Source organism: Manacus candei, unplaced genomic scaffold (assembly GCF_025592945.1).
Source record: "Manacus candei isolate 608988 ecotype Guabito, Panama unplaced genomic scaffold, ASM2559294v1 h1tg000003l, whole genome shotgun sequence".
NCBI lineage: Eukaryota > Metazoa > Chordata > Aves > Passeriformes > Pipridae > Manacus > Manacus candei.
Window position 1 is genome coordinate 1,530,680 of NW_026138051.1, and position 23,344 is coordinate 1,554,023.

Sequence of the window (23,344 nt, forward strand, 5' to 3'; positions counted from 1 at the left end):
GTTGCACCTGGGGTCTTGTATTCCAGGGGATTATATATGATTATTTCTGAGAAGGGCTGGGCTATACAAAGTCAGCTGGAAAAGGGCCTGAACCCCCAGAATTCTTCCAAGGGCAAAACTCTTGTGTGGAAACCAAGAGTAGCTGAAGGACCATGGAGCAGTGACCTCACTGGATTATGGACAACTGGTGTCAGAGCAGCCAATTAGGAGAAAATCTTGTGAGTGATTGCTTAATGGGTTTTGCTATACAGTCAGTTAATTAAAAGGGCTCAAAGTAACTCTCCAAAAACAGTAAATCAATTTGCTGCACTCTTTTCTTAGTTGGTTACAGCAACACTGTCTTGTTTTCCAATTCATTTATTCCATTTCTTTTTATAGATGACAGAAAAATATGGAAAGTTAACTGTCTGCAGTGAACCATCCATCAGATGGTTCATTTCTCCAGCTATTGGTTCATAGTCAAAGCTCTGCTGACCTTCACAGGCTGATTCATTCTTAAGCGTGAGATGCACAAACGAGGAAAACAATTTAAATTGGACAAAGTATAAAGTTACAACTTGTTAGATCAGCAATCTGCCTTTTCCACGGGACAGCATAAAAGCTACTTCTAGGACTATGCTGCCAAAAAAAAGAGAGACTAAGTATTAATTGAACAGATGTTTTCCACTCAACTGTGTTTTAAGTGTCTGTGCTGAAGCCTCGTGAGATGTGAGAGCTGCACGTCCAATGTGATCACTACTCAAAGCAACAGAGGTTTAAGTGTGAAAAGAATTCAGCTGTAAAATATGTTAATGCTTTGAAGGGAATATTTATTTAGCACTGCATTCACTTTGAATAAACAAGTCAGTTGCTTACCAAGGCTGACAGACCCCAGAAATAATCCTATTTCAGCCCTGAAGTGTCACTTATTGGCTCTTACTGGAGAAACAGTGTTTGATCAACTCCTTATATACAGAGAGTGTGAGAGCAGCCAAAATATTCTGTATCATTACACATCTCAGTTCCAATTTACAGTGAGATTTGCTGGAAACTTGCACACAAGACTGTCTGGGGAGGGTTTTGCTGTGTATTAAACCCTCAGATGAGCACTTTGAAGCAGAAAAATGTGAAAACAAGGAGAGAACTTTCACCCAAGTTGGTGGATGAGGTCGATGTGGCAGGACAAGGGAATTTCTCAGCAGCTGGGAAGGGTTTGCCTCCAGCAGAAGGAGGAGCTGGACTTTAAGAAGCAGCAATATTTGCCATTTAACCAAGGCAGAGTGTCAGGCAGGGCTCTGCCCCTTTCCTGCCAGACCCAAACCCTTCAGGGGATTTTTCAAATCCATATTTCCTTTGGCTGGTGAGCCCGTTCCAGCACTCCCCACGAAGTGTCTGTACTGCAGAGGAGCTGCTTGTGTGACTTCACATCAAAAGGCAAAGTGAGGCCAGAGGGATTTTTCAGGCTCCCACCCTGGGAGGGTGTTCCAGGTGCAGCAAACCATCCTTCACCCCAAACCATCCTTCACCCCAAACCACCCTTCACCCTGGGAGAAGAGGGTTGTGGAGCCACCAATGACCCTGACACGTCCCAAACTGGGTGAGAGATGGGACACCCTCCTCCACCACCCCACCAATAAATGGCTGTTAAAATCGTGCTTAATGAGACAAGAGCTGCTTTTTTAGGGATGGGAGAAGGAATGAGGGTGGAAAGAATTCACTAACAAGCCCTATTTTTGGGGGGGTGGGTGAGAGAAGGAATGAGAGCGAGAAGGATTCACTAAAAATTGAGGGTACATTTAGAATGACAGAATCCTGAGTTGGAAGGGACCCACCAGGGTCCTGGAAGTCCAACTCCTGGCCCTGCACTGGTCACCCCAACAATCCCCCCACGTGTCTAAAAACCCATCTTCCTATTTGCAAGAAAAATATATGGTACATGAATAAAAGTTCTTCTCCAAGGCAAAACCCTGATTAATTCAGTTTTACAGAGAGATGAGGGACCTGTTTACACACAGCCTGCTCTCAGTGGGCAACATCCAACTGTCACCTCGTAAATCTGATTTTAAAGCTGTTTCTTCCCACTTGCAGGCAAGAAGCAGCCAGATGAGATTCCTGGATTCTGTGGGGTTTGGGAGCTTTGTGGGACAGGGCTGTTCTCACACGTGGTGGCTGCAGATTCATTTGCAAGAGTCCTGCAAGACCTTGTGCTCAGTGTGTGCTCCACAGACCTTCCTCTAGTTAAATCCAAGGGAAGAGAGAAAAATCCAGCCTAGAAACCACTGTCTGGGCTTGTTAAGGAAATGTTAAAAGAGAGAGGGGGGGGAAATTCTGTGGGACTGGACAAGCTCCAGCCTCTACATCCATGGCTGGACTGTAATCCCAGTATAATGGGTGTCTTTTTTGAAGCCAAACCAGTGCCAATGGTTACAAATTTCTGTTTGCAGTTTTATGGGGCAAGAGCTGTGGTTGATATTCTCACATAAAATGTAACACTGTCATCATGTGCCAAATGCTAACTGAAAAGAGCCATTATTTTGTAATTTAAGACCTTATAAATTATATGGAGATCACATGTTGACTGACACATCTGGTGGGAGAGGTCTTGACTGATCTTTTTTTTCTAGGTCAGGTACACGGAGTAAACACTCCATGGTTTGTGTATAAATAACCAGTTATGCATTCAGAGAGAGGAAAAGTAATTTTTCAGATGTCAGGAAAGCCAAGCTGGGAGGAGAGGGTGGTAGAAAAGTGGATTCACAGTTTTTCTGGCCGAGGGGCAGCTGAGTGTTCCTCCTGCCCTGACAAAGGGCTGTTGTCAGCAAAGGCAGATGCCACAATCATGAGTTTAAAAACAAAAATCCAATTAATTAGAAGCTGATGCCCTTAGCTGAAGCTGAGGCAGGACCCAGCAATGCTCAGCTGTTAAACATACAACATAAATCCTGGATTTCCTTGCTCCCAGCCAGCTCCCTGTTCCCACTGCCCAGCCCTTCCCACGGCATCCATCCACCATGAGCTCCTCTGAGTGACACCACGGGCTCCACACCAGGTGAAAGGTGCCAAGAGCTCCTGGGACAGCATCAGCTCCACCAGCTTTGTACAGTCACTGCAAACCTTCAGGCCATGTCCACAAAACCAAGGGCAAAGGGGCAGCACAAGCCACTTATGGAAGTAAGGACTGGCCCTTGGGTGAGTCAGGAAGACAAAAGGCTCCTGTCTGCTCCTCCTCACCTCGCTCACTGCAGACCTGCTATGTGGATTCAGCCTTTAGGTCCCTCTAAACCTATCCCTGGGACATTTTAGGCAGCTCTCCCTGGGCTGGATGATGGAGTGAAACTCAGTAAAAACCTGTAGGACTCAAAGAGGACTCTGACAAGCAGCTGGTGAAGGAACACGGGATTCAGCACACTGAGGAGATGATACAACGTCTCTGATGACCTTCCCAAAGGCCAGTGTCCCTTAGGAGTCCCCAGTGACACCCCATGTCATTCCCAGAGGGTGGATTTGCTGTCAAACAGGCAGGGATTTCCCCTCCCAGAAGTGCTGTCTCAGAACAGGGACAGCAGCAGGTCCAGTGAAAGTGGCTTTTGGAGTGACCTGCTGGACACTCAGGACCCTCAGCACGGGGTGACCCCAAAGCTCTGCTGTGCCCCCCAGGACAGGATGCAAAGAGTTCTCTGGGCAGGATTTATGAACAGGGACAAAGCCCCCCTCACTTCACTAAGCAGATTATGTTGCTCAGCATTAATTTAAGAAAGAGCCATAGTTTTTCCTCACAGGATTAGCAGTCCAAGCCTTGTTTCCCCCATAATACCAGGAAAGCTCTAAGTTTTAGTTCTGAATGCTGACCTTGAGCTCACCCCAGAGCCCAATCTGGGCACGAGCTGGGTATTCACCCTCTGACATGTTCCTAAGGGTCATAACTCAACCCCCAAGATACCAATCCATGGTTGTTCTGGCCCCCCTGAAGGGAGGGTGGCCATGGGGGGAGGACAACAGGGACCTTTAGGCCAGCTCTGCAGCTCAGGTTTGTGCATCACAGAGCCCCTCTCAGAACAGAGAGCAGGGGTGTGGGGAAGGGGGATTTTCATTTCCCTGTGAAGTCTCAAATACGACCCCTGAACAATTCCCTGGCTGATAACACCAGCACCTCAAAGCCATCTCATCCTTAAAGCCCAGCACCAAGGCAGCATAGCTGTGGTTCAAATCAGAGTTACCTAGACTGAAAAAGCACTATTTCACTGTTCAATATAGAACTGAACCCACTGCACACATCATTCACACTGTGCAGCCTTCTGACATCCCCCAGCAAACAATCACCTTCCTAACTCCAAGAGCCTGACTCATGCTCCACTTTTATTTAGTTGTCTGAACCTGTTTGGGTTTGCACCCCAGCTCTCAGAACACCTTCTGCTGATAGAGCAACATGCCCTTGGTAAAGATTAAAAAGTACTAAGAACATCCTTTGCAGTTATCAAGGAAGCAGCATCTGAGGAGGGACAGTTCTCACCATATCCTGTTAGACAAAGCAGGACAGACTGAGGGTGTGGATCAGTCACAAGGCCAAAAAGGGGGGGGGGGGAATCAGGATAGCCCCCATAAAATAGTGAGAACAACTGCTTGGGTGCTTGAGGGGTCTGTGTGTGACAGACTGAGATGGCCTTGAGCCAGGCTGGGACTGGTGTTAAAACTGCAGGGCTGGACCTCTGGGCTATTTAGGGATTTTAAAAATCACACAGGGGTTTGTCTGTCACCAAAACCTCGGACTTTGAGTGGTCAAACATTTCAGTGAGGAGCCCAAGCACAGTGGAACACTCATAAGTTGTTTAGAAGTAAAAAAACCAGCAAACTCACATTGTTACTAATGAACAGACCCCTCAAAACAGAAGTCACTGAACATTAAACCCATATAAACCTGTTAAAAGCAAAAGTGCCTTATTTACTACTAATTAATCAAATTTTTAGTTGCACCTTCTGCTCAGGCCATCAATCTTTTCCCACAGAACAAGGTGTTGTGTTAGAGCCAGAGGTTTGTTATTCAGTTTAAGGGGTATTTTGGGGCATAATTCACACTGACAGCACCAGTTTGTGTCCTCAGGGCCTGAAGAGCTGCCCCACAACGATGCCCAGGGCACAGTGATGTGGAGGAGAAGCCCCACGTGCCAGGGAACCAGCTCTGAATGACGTGGTAACAGTGACTGAGAAATGCAAAAAGGTCACAAGTCTGATTCTTTCTAAACAACTGAGTGAGCCCCCAAAATCTTTGCAAGGTGCTCTGCAGAAACAACGTTAGAAAACCACCACAGCTCTGCTGCACGAGGACTGAGCCAGGGGAAGAATAAGGAGTCCAAGATAACCCCAAATGCATCTCCAGGAACTAATTCAGGGAATTCTAGAAGGAGTAGCTTGTACTACAGTGGAGGGTAAGGATCTGGGGACATGTTTTATGGTCGTGCACTTGGCAGTGCCGGGTTAAGGGTTGGACTCGACCTTGGATGTCTTTTCCAACCTAAACAATTGTGTGATTTGGAAGGAGGAAGGCTGAGGGAGAGGAGAGGGGCTGTGTGTTGGAATTAGAACATAAATTTCCCCAAATAACATTTGGGCTTGAATCTTCCCCAGGACTCACATCCCCTTGCCAAGCTGGGGGAGCGCCAGGCAGCTCACACCTGAAACCCCTGCCTCGGTCCAGCTCCGGGCTCCAGGCTTAATAAATCCCAGCTCTGGGCAGGGATTGCTGGAAAGGGAACAAGGTTTCCATTCGGGGCTTGGTTTGCACCTGGCCAGCCCCGAGCAGGAGCAGGGCCAGCCCCGGGTGTCTGCACAGCCCCAGCCTCAGCCCCTCAGGTGCTCTCCAAACAGATTTGCAAGGGGGGGTTTTGATGACAAACAGGAAGGTTTTAATCACAACAAGCTGGAATACGGTTTTGCAAACGAGTTTTATCACCTTGGACTGGAGGTTTTGTCTCCATCCTAGGCTGGAGAGGGAAGAAAAGCCCGGCCCATTGCCAAAGGCACCCCCTTGTCTGTGAGTCACCGGCTTGACTCTGCCTGCGGGACAGGAGCCATCTGACAACAATAGGAGTCTGCACTTTGCATCCCAGAGTTCAACAAGCTCACGAGCCCTAAAAATAAACCCTGCTAAGCTGCTGAGGTCGTATTTTCCTCCCAGATTTCCTGCTGAGCCACTCCAGCCATCATTTGACCACATACTGCCTCATTGATAGACCTTCCTGGTTATAGGTAGAGAGGTTTAATTAGTAAGGAAGGAAGAAGGGAATTCCTGTTGGTGTGTTGGGGTTTTTTTGAGAGCAGAATAGGAGGGAAGAACAGACGAGACAAGAAGAATTATGAACAGTGTACACATTTTCCTGGCACTGGAGTTGCTGCAGAGTAAGGGATGCTGTGAAACACCTCCTTCCTCCTCACGGGTCTGTCCTTCCTTCCCTCCATCAAGAATGGGTTAAACAAAGCAACATCTGCAGAAACTCCACAACAGAGGAGCCCTAATCAGGGAGAGATAAATATAAGTATCTGGGATGTGTGTGGAGGTGTAGGATACCAAGGGGCTTTGTGAGAAACGGGTGCCAAGTCACTTGAGCAGCAGATTAGGGTTGGCAGGGATTCCAGGGAGCCTGGCCCAGCACTGGGAAAACGTGCTGCAGGACTGCCAGCCACGGGAGCACCGACAGGAAAGTACACACTGAGTGTCCCGGGTCAAACAGGACAGCTCAGGGAGAAGGGAAATGCTGCAGCAAGATCTATGTCACAGATGTGTGGAACAAACTCCTGATTAGGCAAAGAAACCTGTGGTGCATGAGCAAAGCTGGAATTACCCTGGGGTTCAGGATGACTTGTCTCACATGTGGGAGCTCCTAGAAGCAGCTCTGTGTAATCTTTACATCTTCCTGTGTGTGTTTAGGGAAAACCCAAGGCCAGAGTTCCCGTTCTGACAAGAGTTGTGGTTGGGAAATGGGAGCTTTAGAGGTCACAGTCTCAGAAAAAGGGGCTCTCTGAATGTTTCACAGGCCAGGTTGGACAGGGCTTGAAGCAACCTGGTCTGGTGGAAGGTGTCCCTGCCCATGGCAGGGGGTGGAACTGGATGAGTTTTAAGGTCCCTCCAACCCGACCCACTCTGTGATCCTATAAGGGAATCAAATCCTCTGCTCCTAAGGGATGTTCTCAGTGCTTTCCCCCATGGAAGCAGCAGCCTCTGCACCAGCAGTGCAATGTCCCTGATTCCTGCAGAGCCTCTTAGCTGCACTGCCTCATCATTAAAAATGACCTTTATCTGGTCCCAGTGATCAACACCCCCCATCTCCCTGCTCCAAACAGGAAACCCCAGTCAGCACCACGCAGGGCTCTGAGCAAACAGTGACTCTTCCAGCAGCTGTTGCTGCAGAGTTTTCACACCTCTCTCTGTTCTTCCCCTTGCTCTTCTGCTCCAGATTTCCCTGGGGGGAGAGGGGTAACACAGGAGATTTAAAGCAGCTCCCCATAAACCCGGCTCGGTTTTCCAGCCCCAGCAGGAAAATCTCCTCTGCTGAGGCTGCACAGGCAGTTGCAGCTGGAGCAGGGGGAGCCCAATGGCTACAACAGGATATATTTTTACTGGCTTTGTCTCACTTGACTGCTGCAGAAAGCAACCTAAGGGCTCTAGGCAAGGAGCAGAGATCAAATTTACTTCCTTTCCTTGCAGAGTTTGAAGTGAAGGAGCGTATTCCAGAGTGCTCTCTTATGAAAACATATCAAGCATATTTTTACTCCTTTTTCCTCCCCCTCCTTTCTCTTTTCCTTTTTTGCAATAACCTCTGGATAAAGCCCAGGGACAGGGCCTGGTGTCTGTCTGGATCATTGACACTGCACTGGATGGGCTGAGCCACATCCCAGTTTGAGGTACATTAAAGGACGTGTTCACAGGAAGAATTCAACCAGCTCAATTTTGGGCCCTGTGAGAGGCCTGTAGGCACCTCACAGAGCTGCTGAAAGCTGTGCCTCAGCTTCATAACACCCTCCAAGCCACAACTGTGAGGGGCTTATCACGCAGAGTCAGATTGTGCAGCTCAAGGTCACGTCTTGCCCTGCATGGAAGAGCAGAGCCCAACTGCAGCCTCACACCACGGGGAAAAAAAGCCTCTCACTTCAGTTATTTCACTGGTTTTTTGTTATTTGTTCTTCCCAAACCTCCATCTGCCCAGTTATTTTTGTAACAATGGAGCTCAGCATCGCAGCATTCCACAGTTTCAGACCTCAAGAAGCAATTGGCTAAAAAACAAGTGATCTCAGAGGTTTCCACTTAATTTCTCAGGACAAAAAGCTGGTGACAGGGGCAGATTTCTGATTCTGAAAAGCCAGAGGAAGGAAGCTCCATCCCCGTATGGAAACCAGTATTTTAACTAAGGAAACACAGGATAAATTGAAACACAAAGGGATGCAAATACTTCAGAGGTTGAACTGTGTGTTAGGTAGCAAGTCCCAGTGGTATTTTGGAGACTGTCCTAATAAACAGGCTGTTTATTTCCAGCACCATAGTGACCAAAAATCACTGGTGTCAGCTCTGCTTGTACTGCAGCCAGGTTTGCAGGAAATCAGGGAAGGAATTTTGATTACAAGTGATCACTGCTGAAGATGCCTATTCAGAGAAAAAGACTTTTCATCCAGTTCCTTTTGTTTCTTGATTCATAGTCAAGCTCTAATACTATGGCCTGGCAAGTTGGAATTCCCATAGCAACTCCTTTTAAGCAGGGAAAGCTGGCAAAGGGGAAAGGGCACTATTTAAATACCTAATTCCTATTTCTTCTACAGCAAATCTGATGCCAAACACACAAACACTTATTTTTAAGCCTGATCTAAAAGTAAAAACTCCTCTAAAGTGAAAGTCCAATGTGAAAATCCTTCATTTTAGGATCTGCAAATTCTTGGTCTGCTCTTGCTGTGTGGTCTGTCTATCCCTGCTCCACTTAACACTTGTGTTTCCTGATGGAAGAGGAGAAATGGAAAGATTTCTGGTGAAGATGCAGGGCAAGAGAGCAAAGGAGGGTTTATTTTCAGGGGAATCTCACAGAAACACTTATTTATTCTTCTCTCCTGTAGTCCCTGATGTCAGAGCACTTATCTTTTATAATCACACTGATAGGCGGAGGAAGAGCCAGAGCAGATTGTTGACATGGAAACTCATTTCCCTTTAAATAATCTAGATTTTCTCCATTAGCTGAAGGACTGTTTATTTAGAAATACACAGAAAAGAAGAAACCCAGCCCACTCTGCTGCCCACATTCATTTGTTTCTGAGCAAACCCACCCTGTGAGTGGCTCCAGCTCAGGGCTGTGACACTGGTGGGATTGAGGCTGAACCCCAACACAACCCTTAGAGACTGTGCAGACCTTCCTGAAGCCATCCCCAAACCCAAAGGGTTAAAACCAGGCTTAAAGAGCTGTGCTGAGCTGGCCCAGGGTCAGAGAAGCCCTGGCTCAGGGTTTGGCTCAGGGTTTGGCTCAGGGCTCAGACCGAGCTCCTGTTCCCCACGTTCTGTATTTCTGCTTTTTCAGGGTATTTTTCCCCAACCATGGAAATGACACAGGCAATTTTTCCTTAAAACAACAACAACCCCCCCAGACACTGAACTGTACAATCCAACCAACCAAGCCATAAAGCCAGAGCCTGCAGACTCCTGCAGTTTGGACACCTGAAGCAGCAAACCCCCCCTGCCCGGGGCCTCGTGCACGAGGCTTCTGCAGCCACAAAGTTGACAACAGTGTTTTTCCTCCTCTAAAACTTCAACACTTCAGTCAAATCCAGCAGTGGGAAGGAGGCTGGGAATATCCAGGTGTGCCACATTTCACTTTAGGTGGCCAGTGGTCCAACACGACCACGGATGTGCCTGACCATGTGATGCCAGACCACCGTGGCCACGTTGGATTTCAGGTTAGTTTTTAAGGGAACAGCTGTGGAATTGTTTCAAAATACCAAGACTTTAGTCTCTAGGCAATGTCAGTCTTTCTCTTTGGCCTTTGAAGCTCTGGTGCCCATTTCAGATGAGAAGTGAGGTCAGAATTCCTGCCTGGTCCAGGGCTCAGGGCCGTTTCCAAACACACTCCCGTGTCCCTTTGCCAGTTCTCTCACGTCACCAGGATGGCTCACGAGACACCCCAACAGAGAAAAATGCAAACTATCCCATCTCAAAATAAGGGTCTAGATTGTGAGACATCCTTTCTTTCAACTTCCATGAACAACATAAGCATAGGACACCAGCTCCTTACCTCTGCTCCAAAGGCAGGATGTGGGACCTCATCAGGGCTGGTGTCTGTGGGCAGGTGGTGCTCCTGGCACATTCCAGGACTGATCAGTCAGGATCAGGCTTGAGGGTCATCCCAACACTTTCTGCCTGTGCTCTGGAGTGGAACCCTGAAAAGGAACAGGTTCATCAGCCTGTGTTTGTGCCCCTGCCCCACTGCAGGCACAGAGATGTCACCCACCCTTAGGCAGGTCCTGCTTACAGAGCCTTGGGACACTTCTGAAGGCGAGATCAGCCCTAGTTCTGGTTTTGCAGCATCTCCCTGCCCTTGGAAATCCACCTTGGTATTTCCTGGCATCTGCTGCTCCCCAAACACATCTCCCCACCTGCCCCTCAGCTGGATTTTACCCAGTTCATTGTGTGACCCTGAGGGAAAGAATCAGAGCTGAGGGTGGGATCAGCCAGTATGGGCTGGGGGCTTCCACCTAATTAAAAAATAGAGAAAGCAGAGTGAAAGTCCTTCCGTGATCCCAGGGGAACGGGGGGATTCAAGGAACACCAGATAGAGACAAAAAGGGGACGTGCAAACAACTGGCAGAAAGACAAGAAGGGATAACATGGGACTGGGGAAATAAAGAGGGAAAGCAGAAGGAAAGCTGTAAGAGTTGGAGGGAAGGAGAGAGCTGAGTCCAGAGCAGATGTAATGGGGCAGAGGGGAGAGATGATGTAGGACAGATAGGAAAGAAAAACCCTAAACAAAGCATAAAATGGAGAGATAAGTTAAAGCAGCATGAGTCACATTTTTATAGCCACCCCCATCTATCACAGGCTGCAACTGCCCCAGAGAAAAGGGCAGAGGCTCAGAGGTCCAGAGTCACTGATGTTATCAACTCCTACACACAAGTGTCTCAAACAGCATCCACACCAGCAGCCCATCCTGTCCTCCTCTACAGAAATGACTGTGCTGGTGTAGCAAGACAGGAAATAAAAACACAGCAGTGCTCGTGCCAGGAGAGCCCAGCAAGGGGCAGCTGCTCCTGTGGAACCCCATATGGGGCTAAGGGGGCAGAAAACCACCTCCTCCCCACTGTGTGCATGTGAGAATTAACTCCTAAATAATTAGCAGGCCCAAGACAGTGAGATCCCATCACAGTTTTCTGTTAACCAGAACATCACCGAACTTCTACAAGTCTCCATCAAACTGATTGAGCCCCCAAAATCCATGTGGTGAGTGCTCAGATTTCTGGGGAAGGCAACTACTGATTTCCTCTGAAACCTCTCAGGGCCAAGGCACCTGCTTTGCTCAGCACCTGAGCCCTCACTGGGACCATCTCCAGACCCCTTTTTCTGGGGACTTTTTAACCTGTTTGTGGTGCAGCAGCACAGCCCCTGCTCCAGCTGCAAACTCCTCATCAGCCTGGCTCTGGTAGGAGAGTTCTGATGCCAACAGGGGGTGGGTGACTGACACCCCCACTCCCACCCAAACCACATCCTCCCTGCAGCCATCCAGGAGCTCACAGCATCCAGAGGGCTGTTTTCATGGAGGTGGAAGTCCCCATCTCCAAGGCTTTCTTCCTGTTCTCAACTCACTAAAACTTCAGGAGGCAACAACTCATGATTTAAAGACAGCTCAGACTGATTTCACCCCCTCCTCTGTGTGTGCTGCAGTCTGCAGGTGAACTGGTCACCACTCTTAGATTTGGGAAAAAAAATCGGGATTTCCCAGAGATATGTCTTGTGATTCATTGCAAACCACAAACTCTTGTTCTCTGAACTGCATCCTATTGAACTTGCTGGCTCTGCAGTGAGGTGAAAGATTATTACTGGGCCTTAGAAATCACAGGGGCTTTTTGAGACCCCTTTGAGTGTTGCCAGTAAGAAGTTTTTGGCGAGTTTCAATCCTTCTTTCCCACCAAGGAGAGCTGGAAGGTGGCCAAGGCTACGTGGGAGCCCTGGTGCCTTGGACAGCTTTATGGGAGCACTGGTGCTTGCTTTGTCCTAATTCCCAGAAGGCACAAGTGACTTGTCTCCTCTCCTGATCCTCCTCCTGCAGGAACTCTGTGTCAATACACTCCATAGGAAACTCTGGGAATTCTGCACTCACTGTCATTAGGACTTGGGCCTCTTCAATTAACCTTTTCGGGGTTCAGAGTGCTGTGCTGGAATCCAAAGACTTGGGTTCCAGCATTCCTGGGTCTTCAGGACTCTCCCCAAGGCATGCCCAAATCCCTGCTCTTTATCCCAAAGGACAGCTCAGAACTGGGCTGACCTTCCCTTTTTTAGGGCAGATTTTGGGGAAGTCTGAGCCCTGAAGGTGCCAAAGGATGCTGCTCAGTTTTACACATGTAATTATTTGGGTTCTGTGTACAAGGAGAGCATTTTCCAGTGGCAAAGGATTCCATCCACACAATCAGTTCTCCTCTGGTGCTTAGAAAAGCAAGCGAATCCAAGGTGCTCCCAAATTGCTTAGTTTGATTGCTTGGCTTTCTGAACTAAAAGCATTGTCTCACACAAGGGAATAGGGTTTTAATTGCTGCAAAAATAAGGAAAAGAGCCACGTTTTCTTTTCAGGTGTGAAGTCCATTGTATCCCAGACAAAAGGGTTGTAGACATAAAAAATAAGAGAGAGCAATTCAAAATGTGCATCAAGGGAAGAGGTGCAGAAATTGCAAAGCATTTAGTAAAGAACACAAATCTAGTCGTAAAAATCACATTTTAGGGTAAAAACCACAACACAGTGTCTGCATTAGGGGCTGTTCATTGAAGACTTGTCCTGGATTATACTTTCAAATGCAGCAACATGAAAGAAAACCCTCAGTAGCTCCAGGCTACAAACTGTGTATGAAAAGCTGCTGAGTGACACCCAGAGCTGAGAAGGGCTGAGAGCACCAGAGGGCAGCCGTGGGACACCAGAGATGTCCTGCAGCTCACAGGAACCAGGAAAACACAGCAGAAAGAGCTGCCTTCCATAAATTCATCTCCTGACAGAGAAAAGTGAGGGTGCCTGTGGAGGAGAAGCATCCAGGCCACCCCCACGACCCCTGTAAGTAGAGGGGAGATAAGAGAAAACAATTCATAAGGACCCCTCCAAACCAGCTCATCTGAAAGCTGCTTAGCCAAGGCACTGCAAATCCTCCTGCCATGTATTCACAGCGAGAATTTCTCCCCTCCAGCTGCTTCTTTAAGTCCTTTCCCTCTAATCTACCTTCTTTATTCCACCACTGACAGGTTCCTTTGATGAAATGCTCGTTATTCCAATGCCAGGAGTTGTTTTCCTGCTGCACTGCCCTGAGCTACAGATTGACTGTCAGTAAAACCCCAGACCTGGGTTATCTACACCAGGGAAGCCCCATCTTGCACAAATCCCATTGGAATTCAAAGCCACGGGATCATCACCAGGAGGAAATTCAGCAATGTCAGGAATAAGGGCAGAGATAATTAAAGGGAAAAAAAATAAAGGTTGGATCACATTTTTTATAAAGGAAAGGGAGAGATTGAGCCATGGGGGAATAAATTTTTCTTTCATCTCTAAGAGGAGACTCCAAAAGGAAAGGATCAGAATTATAGAATCCCAGGATGGTTTAGGTTGGAAGGGATCTTAAAACCATCTTGTTCCACCCCCTGCCATGGGCAGGGACACCTTCCACTAGCCCAGGTTAATCCAAGCCCCATCCAACCTGGCCTTGGACACTTCCAGGGATCCAGGAGCAGCCACAGCTTCTCTGGGCAACCTGTGCCAGGGCCTCCCCACCCTCACAGCCAAGAACTCCTTCCCAATATCCCATCTAACCCTGCCCTCTGGTAGTGGGAAGTCATTCTCTGTGTCCTGTCCCTCCATCCCTTGTCCCCAGTCCCTCTCCAGCTCTCCTGGATCCCCTTTAGGCACTGGAAGGGGCTCTAAGGTCTCCCTGAAGCCTTCTCTTCTCCAGGTGAACCCCCCCAGCTCTCCCAGCTGATGAAGTTTGTGCTCAGGAGTTTGTTTGCAGTTTTCCAAAGTAGCCATTGGGAAGGGATGTGCTGCCATCCTGCGTTCAGAGGGACACACTGGACAAGGAAAGGAACTCCTGACAGCTCGGGGGGGTGGGGGGGGGAGAGAACAGCTCTGCTGTGCAAAACCTCCACACCAGCCTGGAACATCAGCTACTCCCAGGCATCAGCATTAGGTCCTGATTTACTGCCCTAAGCAGCTCAGCTCGTTTGCCCAAATGAGCTCTAAAATACCCCTTGGAAAGAAAGTTTCTCCCCAGCAGTGTGGTGCTTCCTCAGGGTTCTGAAACTCCCCTCAAATGGCACTGAGAGAATCAACAGCAGGATGGTGAGAGTAGAAAAAAACAATGCAGAGATGACTAAATCAAATTATTCAATCAAGTCATCACATGAACTTCTCTTCTGCCTTTTCCATCTTGACCCAGACCCAGGGATGGGGCTCAGGTGTGAAACAAACCCCAGCTGTGCCTGTTTTCCAGCTTTTCTCCCACCACTTTCCCTCCTTCTCATGAGAAATTGTTCACTGATTATCAAATTTCTCTCAGACTTCAGTTCAGAGTCACCCTTGGGCAACAAAAGCCCTTGGTACTCAAATGGTAGGACCACAATTCCACAGGCAATGGTATAGAAATTCTGGGAATTAGCAGTGTGAGACTCTTGAAATACAGGTGTTTCCAGTGATTCTCCTGGAATAATCACTGGATCAATCCACTTATCCAGAGTGTCCTTGCCCTCAGATGGAATTTGGATATCACAGGAGATTTTTTAAACAATTATTGCTACAAGACGGACACAGAGTAACTGTCACACAAGAATCCCAAACTCCTGATGTCTCCACAATCCCACAGTGGGTCAGACACAGCCTGAAAGACCCTCAGCTTCCCACGGGAAGCTGATGTGAAACTGTCTGACCTTCAAAGCAGACGCAGCTGAAGTGGTTAAAACCGAAAAAACAACACAACAAAAGCACCTGTTCCAGCATCAGCCAAGCAGAGTTATTTCTCCTTTGAGGTTTAGGAGAACAAAGGGCTTTCTGCTCCCCACTTTCACACTTTTTGGCAAGTTATTTAATCCCAAATTGGAGGCGTGGGAGCTTTGCCCGGGCCCACCACGAGGGCACAGAGGGAGGTTCATTTGTGCTGTTCTCATGGAGAACAGGCACAATCCTGAGCACTGACCCAGCTCTCCTCCATCCTGAAGTTCTGCTCATCCATGAGCTCAAGTGCTTTTCCAGTTGGCTGGAAACTCGAGGGACTGGATCAGCTGCCTTGGCTCTTTCTGGGGAAGGAGGAGCTAAATATCCATGGTTTTGGTAGCAAAGTTGCATGTTCAAGATAAAAACCTGAGAGATAACTTTGTGTCACGGACTCTGCCGAGCTGGGACCCACAGGAATCAGAGTCCAACTCTTTTCCCTGCCCAGGACAACCCCAAAATGCCACCCTGTGCCCGACAGTGCTGTCCAAATGCTTTTTGTCAGTGATGTCCTGAGAGGTCAATTATTTATTAATGTCCATGAGCCAATGACTTGCAGGTCCCCTCACAGGCCCTGGAATGGTCACAGCACCCAGGGGTGCCTGAGGGGGGACCCTCAGGATGGTGCCCTGCTCCTGGATGGGAACAGAGTGACAGGGACTCATTGTCACTGCTCCCTCTGTCCCCATAGCCAGGACACCCTGCCTGTAACAGGGGGGAACCCATTACTGCTGCCCATCTAGATACATTTTTAATTAAAGATAAAAACCTGGCAGCTGCACAGAGTGAGGAGTAAGGGACAGATGAAGCACTTGTTGAGGGGAACCTTTGCTTAAAGCCCCCAGGTGTGTATTCACTGCTAAAATAAATTTAGGTTGGGTGGAAAAGTCTGTCAGAGCAAAAGTGGTGAAAGTGCTTCATGTCAAAATTTCAGCAGGTTCTTTGTTGCAACAAAACATCTTTTCCTCATTTTAGATCTTCTCAATAGCACTGAAATTATTTTCTGCTTTCCCTACACTGGCAGACATTTTTTCACTCGTTTTCATTTCAGCCAGAAAACATGTAAAGTTCATTTAAAACTACTTCAAATAGGGTATTTTTTGTGATTATTTTGTTGTCTTGTGTTTTTTTTAACAATTAATATTTTCTTGTATTGCTCCACATCCATTTCCAACTCCACATCCTTAGACTTCTGCACTAACAATTCAAGACAGGATCCAGACTTTAACAGCACATTTGCGATGTTTTATATGTATAAATTCCTTCATTTCATTGCATTTCAGTAGTAGATACCTGCCAGCCTGGGGCAAATAATGGCTTACAGAAATTTTACTATCTGAAGTGGAACTGAAGCTTATTGTTACAAATAGTCACATAATGAGGTTAAAAGGGCCATAAATCTTCACAAAGTCAAGTTCCTTCCTGCTCTGAAGGCAAATTTTCAGCCAGGGAAAGTCTGTTTAGCCAGGGCTTGAGGCTGAAAAATAAGCTTCAAATAGCAAGTTAGCCCAAGAAGCTAAAAAATCATTGTTATAAAAATAATTTCCCCTGTAAATACAATTGCTTGGAATTGAGATGAGCCCCACAGCCACTGCCAGAGAGCAAGAAGCAGGTGACAGGGGCTGGCAGGGAAGAGGGGGGGATTTACATCACCTTGTTAGTGGGGGTTTCATGGTTGAAAAGAAGGAAAAGCAGGACAAGGGGCCAAGCCCCTGCTCTGACCTTCGTGCCAGGTTAGATGCAAAAAGCATTTTGGCAACTCGGTTGAAGTGAAACTTAGGAGCTTAAATCCCCAGCTGACATCCCCCAGATTCCCTCAGTCTGAGCTCTGGAGCAAACCTGATCCCAAAACCCTTCTGTGGCTCCAGACCCAGGACAGGACCCGCCCAATTGCTGAGGAGTCACCTTGGCTTTCCTTTAGTCTCTGGAGCAAGACAGGCTCTGGAATTCTGCTCTCCTACAACAGGTGCCTGACCCAAGCCCACCCTGACCATGCCCCTTTCTCCTGGGCACCCAAAGGAGGGGCCCAGCACAGGGAGCTCATGGCACAGGACCCAACAGACCCTCTGAGAAGCTGAGCCCAACCATTCCCTGTTTCTGCACTCCAAAGAGCCAGGGCCAGCAGAGCTCCCACACAGGTGACATTTTCCTAAAAAATAAAAGGGAGAAGTGGTTCCTGGGCTCAGTGAGCTCAGCTGGGGTTGGTGGCTGCTCCAGAGCCTGTTTTAAGACACTTCACTCTTCCCTGGGAAGCACCAACACCTCATCAAGCCCTGCAGCCACTCTGAACCCTAAAATGAATCACTCTAACGCTGACCTTGAAGGCTACAAATCCATTATTTGATCCAACACCTTTATTTGGGAGAAAACACTATTCAGGCATCCTCAGGAAGTTGGGTACAACCTCAGACTGAGCAGGAGGATGCCAGGGAGCAGGAGGGTGGCTGCTCCCTAAAACCAGGGGACTGGGAGCCAAGGGTGACACCAGCACAAGCAGTGCCCTCACCCCCCAGGGCAGGCAGCTCATCCCATCAACAGCCAGGCCCAGTGTCCACCCAGGCATTCCAGACAGGGATAAAGGGAAACAGAGCCAGGGGCAAAATCCCAGCTAGAAACCAACTACAGTGTGCACCCAAGGGCCCATCCCAGAGGGAAGTTACCTGCAGGGTGAAGGTCTGTGCTGGAGGCAGAGGCAGAGCTGGGCAGCCCAGGGCAAGAAAGGAGAGAAGGGCTCCAGGCTGAGCTTAAATAGAACCAGAGGCAGGCGTGGGGAGCCCCAGGTGAGGCTGCTCAGGGCCATTAAGGGGTAATGAGTTTGCAAGGATTTAGTAACTGGGTGTAGCAGCTGCCTCCAGCTCAGAATATTCTGGGATTCTGTGAGATATCTCTGCTGTGACTTTGTGGTCTGTGGAGCCCTGCAGCCTCCAGACCTTCTACAATGAGACACTGAGTCACTCTCACACAACCTTCCTTTCAGCAGCCCCCTAAAACCTCCTTCCTTTTCCAGCAAACCTCTGTCTGTCTGAACAGTGGAGGTCTCTTTCCTCTCCTTTTTCCTCCCCTCACCACAACCATAACTGCTGGACATGGACTGGGAATGTGCTCTCCTTCTGCACTGGAGCAACTCCTGAAATTCTCCAGGAGATCCTGTAGGTCCTGTAGACCCAGAGGGTTGTGGCAGCCCCACATCCATCTGCCTTTTCCCATGTTGACCCTTTCAGAGTATTTTCCAAGACTGCTCAGAAAAAGGTTCTAGATGAAGTGCCACAGCAGCAGGTAGCTAGAGAGGATGGCACAACCTGGAAACCAGCCCCAGGAATGGAAGTTTGGGTTTGGAAGCACAGAAATAGGGAGAGCTCCCAGTCCTGTGATGCAGGGTCCATGTGACAGTGGCACAGTGGCTGCCTCCCTCTCCAGATGGAGCAGGGAATGGCTTGAGAACCAGCTGCTCTTTCAGAGGGAGGGATTGGAGACTGCTGTGGTCTTTAGGAAGGCTAAAAGACCCTAAAGTCCATGAGGATCTCTCGGGGGGGCTGTGGGCTGGCTGGTGTGGTGCATCCACTCACAGAGCTCAGGGATGTGATCTCCCATCAGGGCAGGCAGATCCAGAGGCAGAGCCAGATAAACAGTGACACGAAGGGCTGGGGACAAAGGGACAAGATCAACACGAGAAATCAGAAGAAGAAATAAGAAATATCTTGGCCCTTGCGGTTTCTTGGTCCTGTCTGTGAAACAGAGCTAATGCCACTGCCTGCCTTAGTGGGCTGAACACATCAAAGGCCACGAGGCTCTCAAATAATTAATCAGGGTTGTTATATAAATACACAAACACTCATCTCACAGCTCGGTGGCCTCCAGACCTGCTGCCTGGGGAACTAATAAAGTTCAGCCACAGCTGCACGAAACCGTGTGGGCTCTGCTGCCCACAGAGCTGCTCAAATATCCCCCCAGCTCCTGCACAGAGCTCTGTGTGCTCCCTCTGTGTGTTCCTGCTCGGGGCTGAACGCTCGGAGGGGGAAGGTTCTGCAGCTGCAGCACGGGGGGTTGTGTCCCAGGGGGTTATCCAGCACTCCAGAGGTTGTCTGGATCCTGAGTCACACCTCACTCAGAGCAGGACGAGCTGTGGGGGGACAGGACACATTTACACAGAAGGACACACAGTTCCCAACTTGCCACTGCAAAGGGAATCTCCTCTTCAGGAGATCAAATCCACCTTCCCATGGGATGCCACAGCTCCTTCCCAGCTCCCTTTGCCTGCTTGGAAGGAAGGAGAGGCCTCGGTGAGTTCAGCCTGGTGGATGTTGTGTGCCAGGCAGATGTGCCCAGAGTGCCCCTCTCAGCAGCCTTTGGCCCAAGGTTACTCTCCTGTTTAGAAAAAAAAGCATTTTTTCCCTCCAAGCTGTCTTTGCTGACCTACATGGCGAAATCTTTTGCTGGTGATCAGCTTTCCATCAGCAAGCACATTCCCAGACACTCAGGCTGAAGCTGGACAGAGGACTTGGGACTCTTAAAAGTGGTTTTGGTAAGACAGGAATCAGCACTGACATCAGATAATGGACATTTCCTGCTGCAGCTTCAGCCTGACTTCAACAAGAAACCAACCCTCTGCTCTGCAGAGGTTCTACATTCAGAGTGTCTGTGGTGACACTCAGTGCCAGACTGCACGTGGCCACTCTCCTCTTCCTCCTCCTGCGAGCCCAGGACGTGCTCATCCTTTTCCTACACCTCTCCCATGGTGCCCCTTCCAGGGCTCAGCCACTTCTTGCTTTCCTGGGCTGTCTGAGCACCCCCAGCCCAGCTGAGCTGCAGAGGTGAAGCTGCTGAGCCCTCACGTGCCCTGGCTGGAATTTTCCTCCCGCTCCAGGAGCTGCTGGGGAAGGCACATATTCCTTTCCTCCCGAGCATCTGACAAAAGGCAGGATATTATTTCCATGAAGCCTGATGTCTCTTGCTCTGCAGAAATCTAATTAATGCCTGTTAATGCAGCTAATTTGAAATGCCTGATACAACAACTGCCCAGTGCTCCTTCCAGACATCAGTTCTCCTTCCAGACATCAGTTCTCCTTTCAGCTAGAAAGAAAGGAAGAAAAAGGAATCCATGGCTGATTTTTGCACCCTGACACCATTAAAAAATTCAGTAAAACTTTCACATCACTGATGTCTCGACCACAAACCAGTGGTTTCTTTTTTTTTCCCCTCCAACTGCACAATAATTCTCAGAAAAAAAAAATTATTACACCCTGAATTTATGAGCTGCAGCTATTCCAGACAAGGCATTTTGTAATGTAAAATGGTGGCTAAAAATTGTTTTTATCTGGGCATAAAGATGATGAGATCCTGGGAAAAGTAGGGAAGGGGCTGATATTGATGTGGAAGAGGAACATGACAGATGTGGGTGCTGCTTACGAAGAGAAAACAGAAAAAAACCAGCCCCAAAGTGTTTTACATAAACTCAGCAAGCCAAAAAAACACAAACCAGACTCAAATGAAAAAGCCTAAACCAAATAACAGCCTGAAATGAGAAAGTGTAAAGTCCAGCTCTAATTCACAGCCAGTTATAACTTCCCAGTCAGAGCCCAGTGCAAACTGGGATGAGCTATGGCTTCGTTCAGGGGGGAGCACAGGACTGTCGTGACTTCCACTGCTCTCAGGGAGGAAGGGAAGCAAGGAACATTGCTTTTAGTCTAAAATTAGATTTCTTAAGAAGCCAAGTCTCAACTGCTTTTCTCTTTCACTGCTACTTGGGATGTTCTACATGTGGAGTCTCCCCACACTCTCCATTTCCTCAACAGATTTTAGAAGCAGAGGATTTATCCCAATCCCAAAAGCTTCTTCTCAATCTCCCAAATAGATTCTCAAAGGTTTTCATTTAAAAGTAGCAAGATTTGAAAGTTCCAATCCAATTAAACCCCTATTTTTTGTGGGATATTTGTTTTTCCAAGGGAGGGGAGGGCTGTTGGGATCCAGTGCCTTGAGGAGGTATCTCAGCTAAACTGCAAGTCATTTTTTGTGAGATATGTAAGTGGTAAATGCCCCAAATGTTAGCACAAACTGGGGATTTTGCCAGTTAAAGCTCAGATTTAATGAAGGTGTGGTACTTGTTCAAGGGAAGTGCAATTGGTACTTTCTCTGTTCAAGTATAACTGTAAAATGGGGGGAAATAAATTTAGGCTGACTCAAAGGCAAAAAATTCCTTCTTCCAGCTCATTAATCCTATATATCATCATATATGCTTAGAAACACCAACTCAGAGTCAAATCCCTTCAGGCAACTGATACCTCACCTTCAGAAATACCATCTGAGGAACTGGTAGTGTGATAAAATCCACATTATGGATAGAAAATGAAATAAAAATTATAGATGATTATTATATATATTATACAGATGGAAAGAAAATGAAATAAAAAGTGAGAAAACAAGGGGGGAAATTAGAAAAATAGGATGTAGCTCAACCATTGTGTCATCCCAGAGTCTGAAGGATTCTTTCTGCCTGAAATGTGGCCAAACTTCACTTCTTTTTTTTTTCTGTGAAAAGACCTGCAGAATGCTGCAGATGTGACTTAAATATTACTGTGTTGCATTTCCTCCCCAGGTGTCAGAGGAAACCGGTGACTGAGGAGTGAGAGACAAATTTGAAAGAGAAAATCGAAAAAAGGAGCGAACCCAAACACAGAGACACTGGAGAAAGGAGAAGGAAAAAAATCAACAGGGCCAAGGAATTCTGGCTGCCAAGGAAATCTTGAGTCCTCCATCCAAATGAACTGCTGGTAAGAGTAAAGACTTACTCATTCCTCCCTGCACACAGCTGGGTTTAACAGCCCTCGTGGGGTGCAGCGAAGGACAATGTTCTCCAGGTCTGGCACGGGGACCTGCTTGGCTCCTGCTCTGCTCCCTCCCACCAGGCTCAGGAGACCAAATCCGCCTTCCTGTGGGATGTCACAGCTCCTCCCCAGCTCCCCGTTGCCTGTTTGCCCAGAACTCGTTGTACTGTAGGTCTGGAAGGCACAAACCTGGCTCGTAACTGGTGGTGTTCGGCTTCGGTGGAGTTTGAGCACATCCAGGCACTTAAAGCTCACAAAAGATCCTTATAAGCAAAAAAGAAAACCCAAACAGATTAAGCTGAGCTAATGTTTCATGGGAAGAGCTGAGATAAAGCTGCTCTGTTTCATGGACACACATCCCTGCACCTCTGCTCTCGGGCAGGGAAATGAAACCAGCTCCCAAGCCTTTGTCCTGCTCTGTTAGAGTCAAGGGAAGCAGTGATAAAATAAAACCATCTCGTGTCTTTTCATTATTCCAATCCAACAGTGAAATCTGTGCTGCAGATGTTTTGATTTGTAGGTACTGCCAGTGCTTCTGATCTTAATGAAATGATAACATGTTTCATGAGGCTGTTTTCTCCCATCAATCATCATCCTCAGAGCAGCTTCCCAGAGCAGACCTGAGAAGCAGCTGCTGCTGTTGATCTCTTGGTGTCAGTCGTTGGTGTCATTGAACTTATTTTTCTCTCTGACCAAATTTACATCTTGATACCAGGCCTGGGCCTAGCCCTGTGTCCATGGTTGTGAGACACCCTGTTTGTCCCACACGGCACCTGACTGGGTTCAAGGCCAGGTTGGATGGGGCTTGGAGCAACCTGGTCTAGTGGAAGGTGTCCTTACCCATGGCTGGAGGTGGAACCAGATGATTTTAGGGTCCCTTCCAACCCAAACCATCCTGGGATTCTATGAATAACCTGACAAGAATGAGGTGCAACCTGGCCTTGGACACCTCCAGGGATGGGGCAGCCACAGCTTCTCTGGGCACCCTGTGCCAGGGCCTCCCCACCCTCCCAGGGAAGAATTTTTTCCCAGTATCTCACCTAAATCTCTTCTAGTTTTTAAATGTAATTAGGTTTTCCCTTTGCTGCAATCTTTGCTGCTGTTGCCCAGATGAAGTGAAAGGGGAAGCACAGTGAAGAAGATGTGATGAAGAACACGGCTGGGGGTTGATGGTGTTCATTAGGAGGGTGTTTTCCAGTCTCTTGGGAATTCCCCACGGAGTTAATTGCTTTTTGTGTTCCAGTTCTCATGACGTGCTTCTCCTTTGCTTTGCAGCCACCCCGTGCTGGCTGCAGCACCTGGCAGTGTCACCTGGGACATGGGCACACCAGAGGCTTTTGGGGCAGCCCC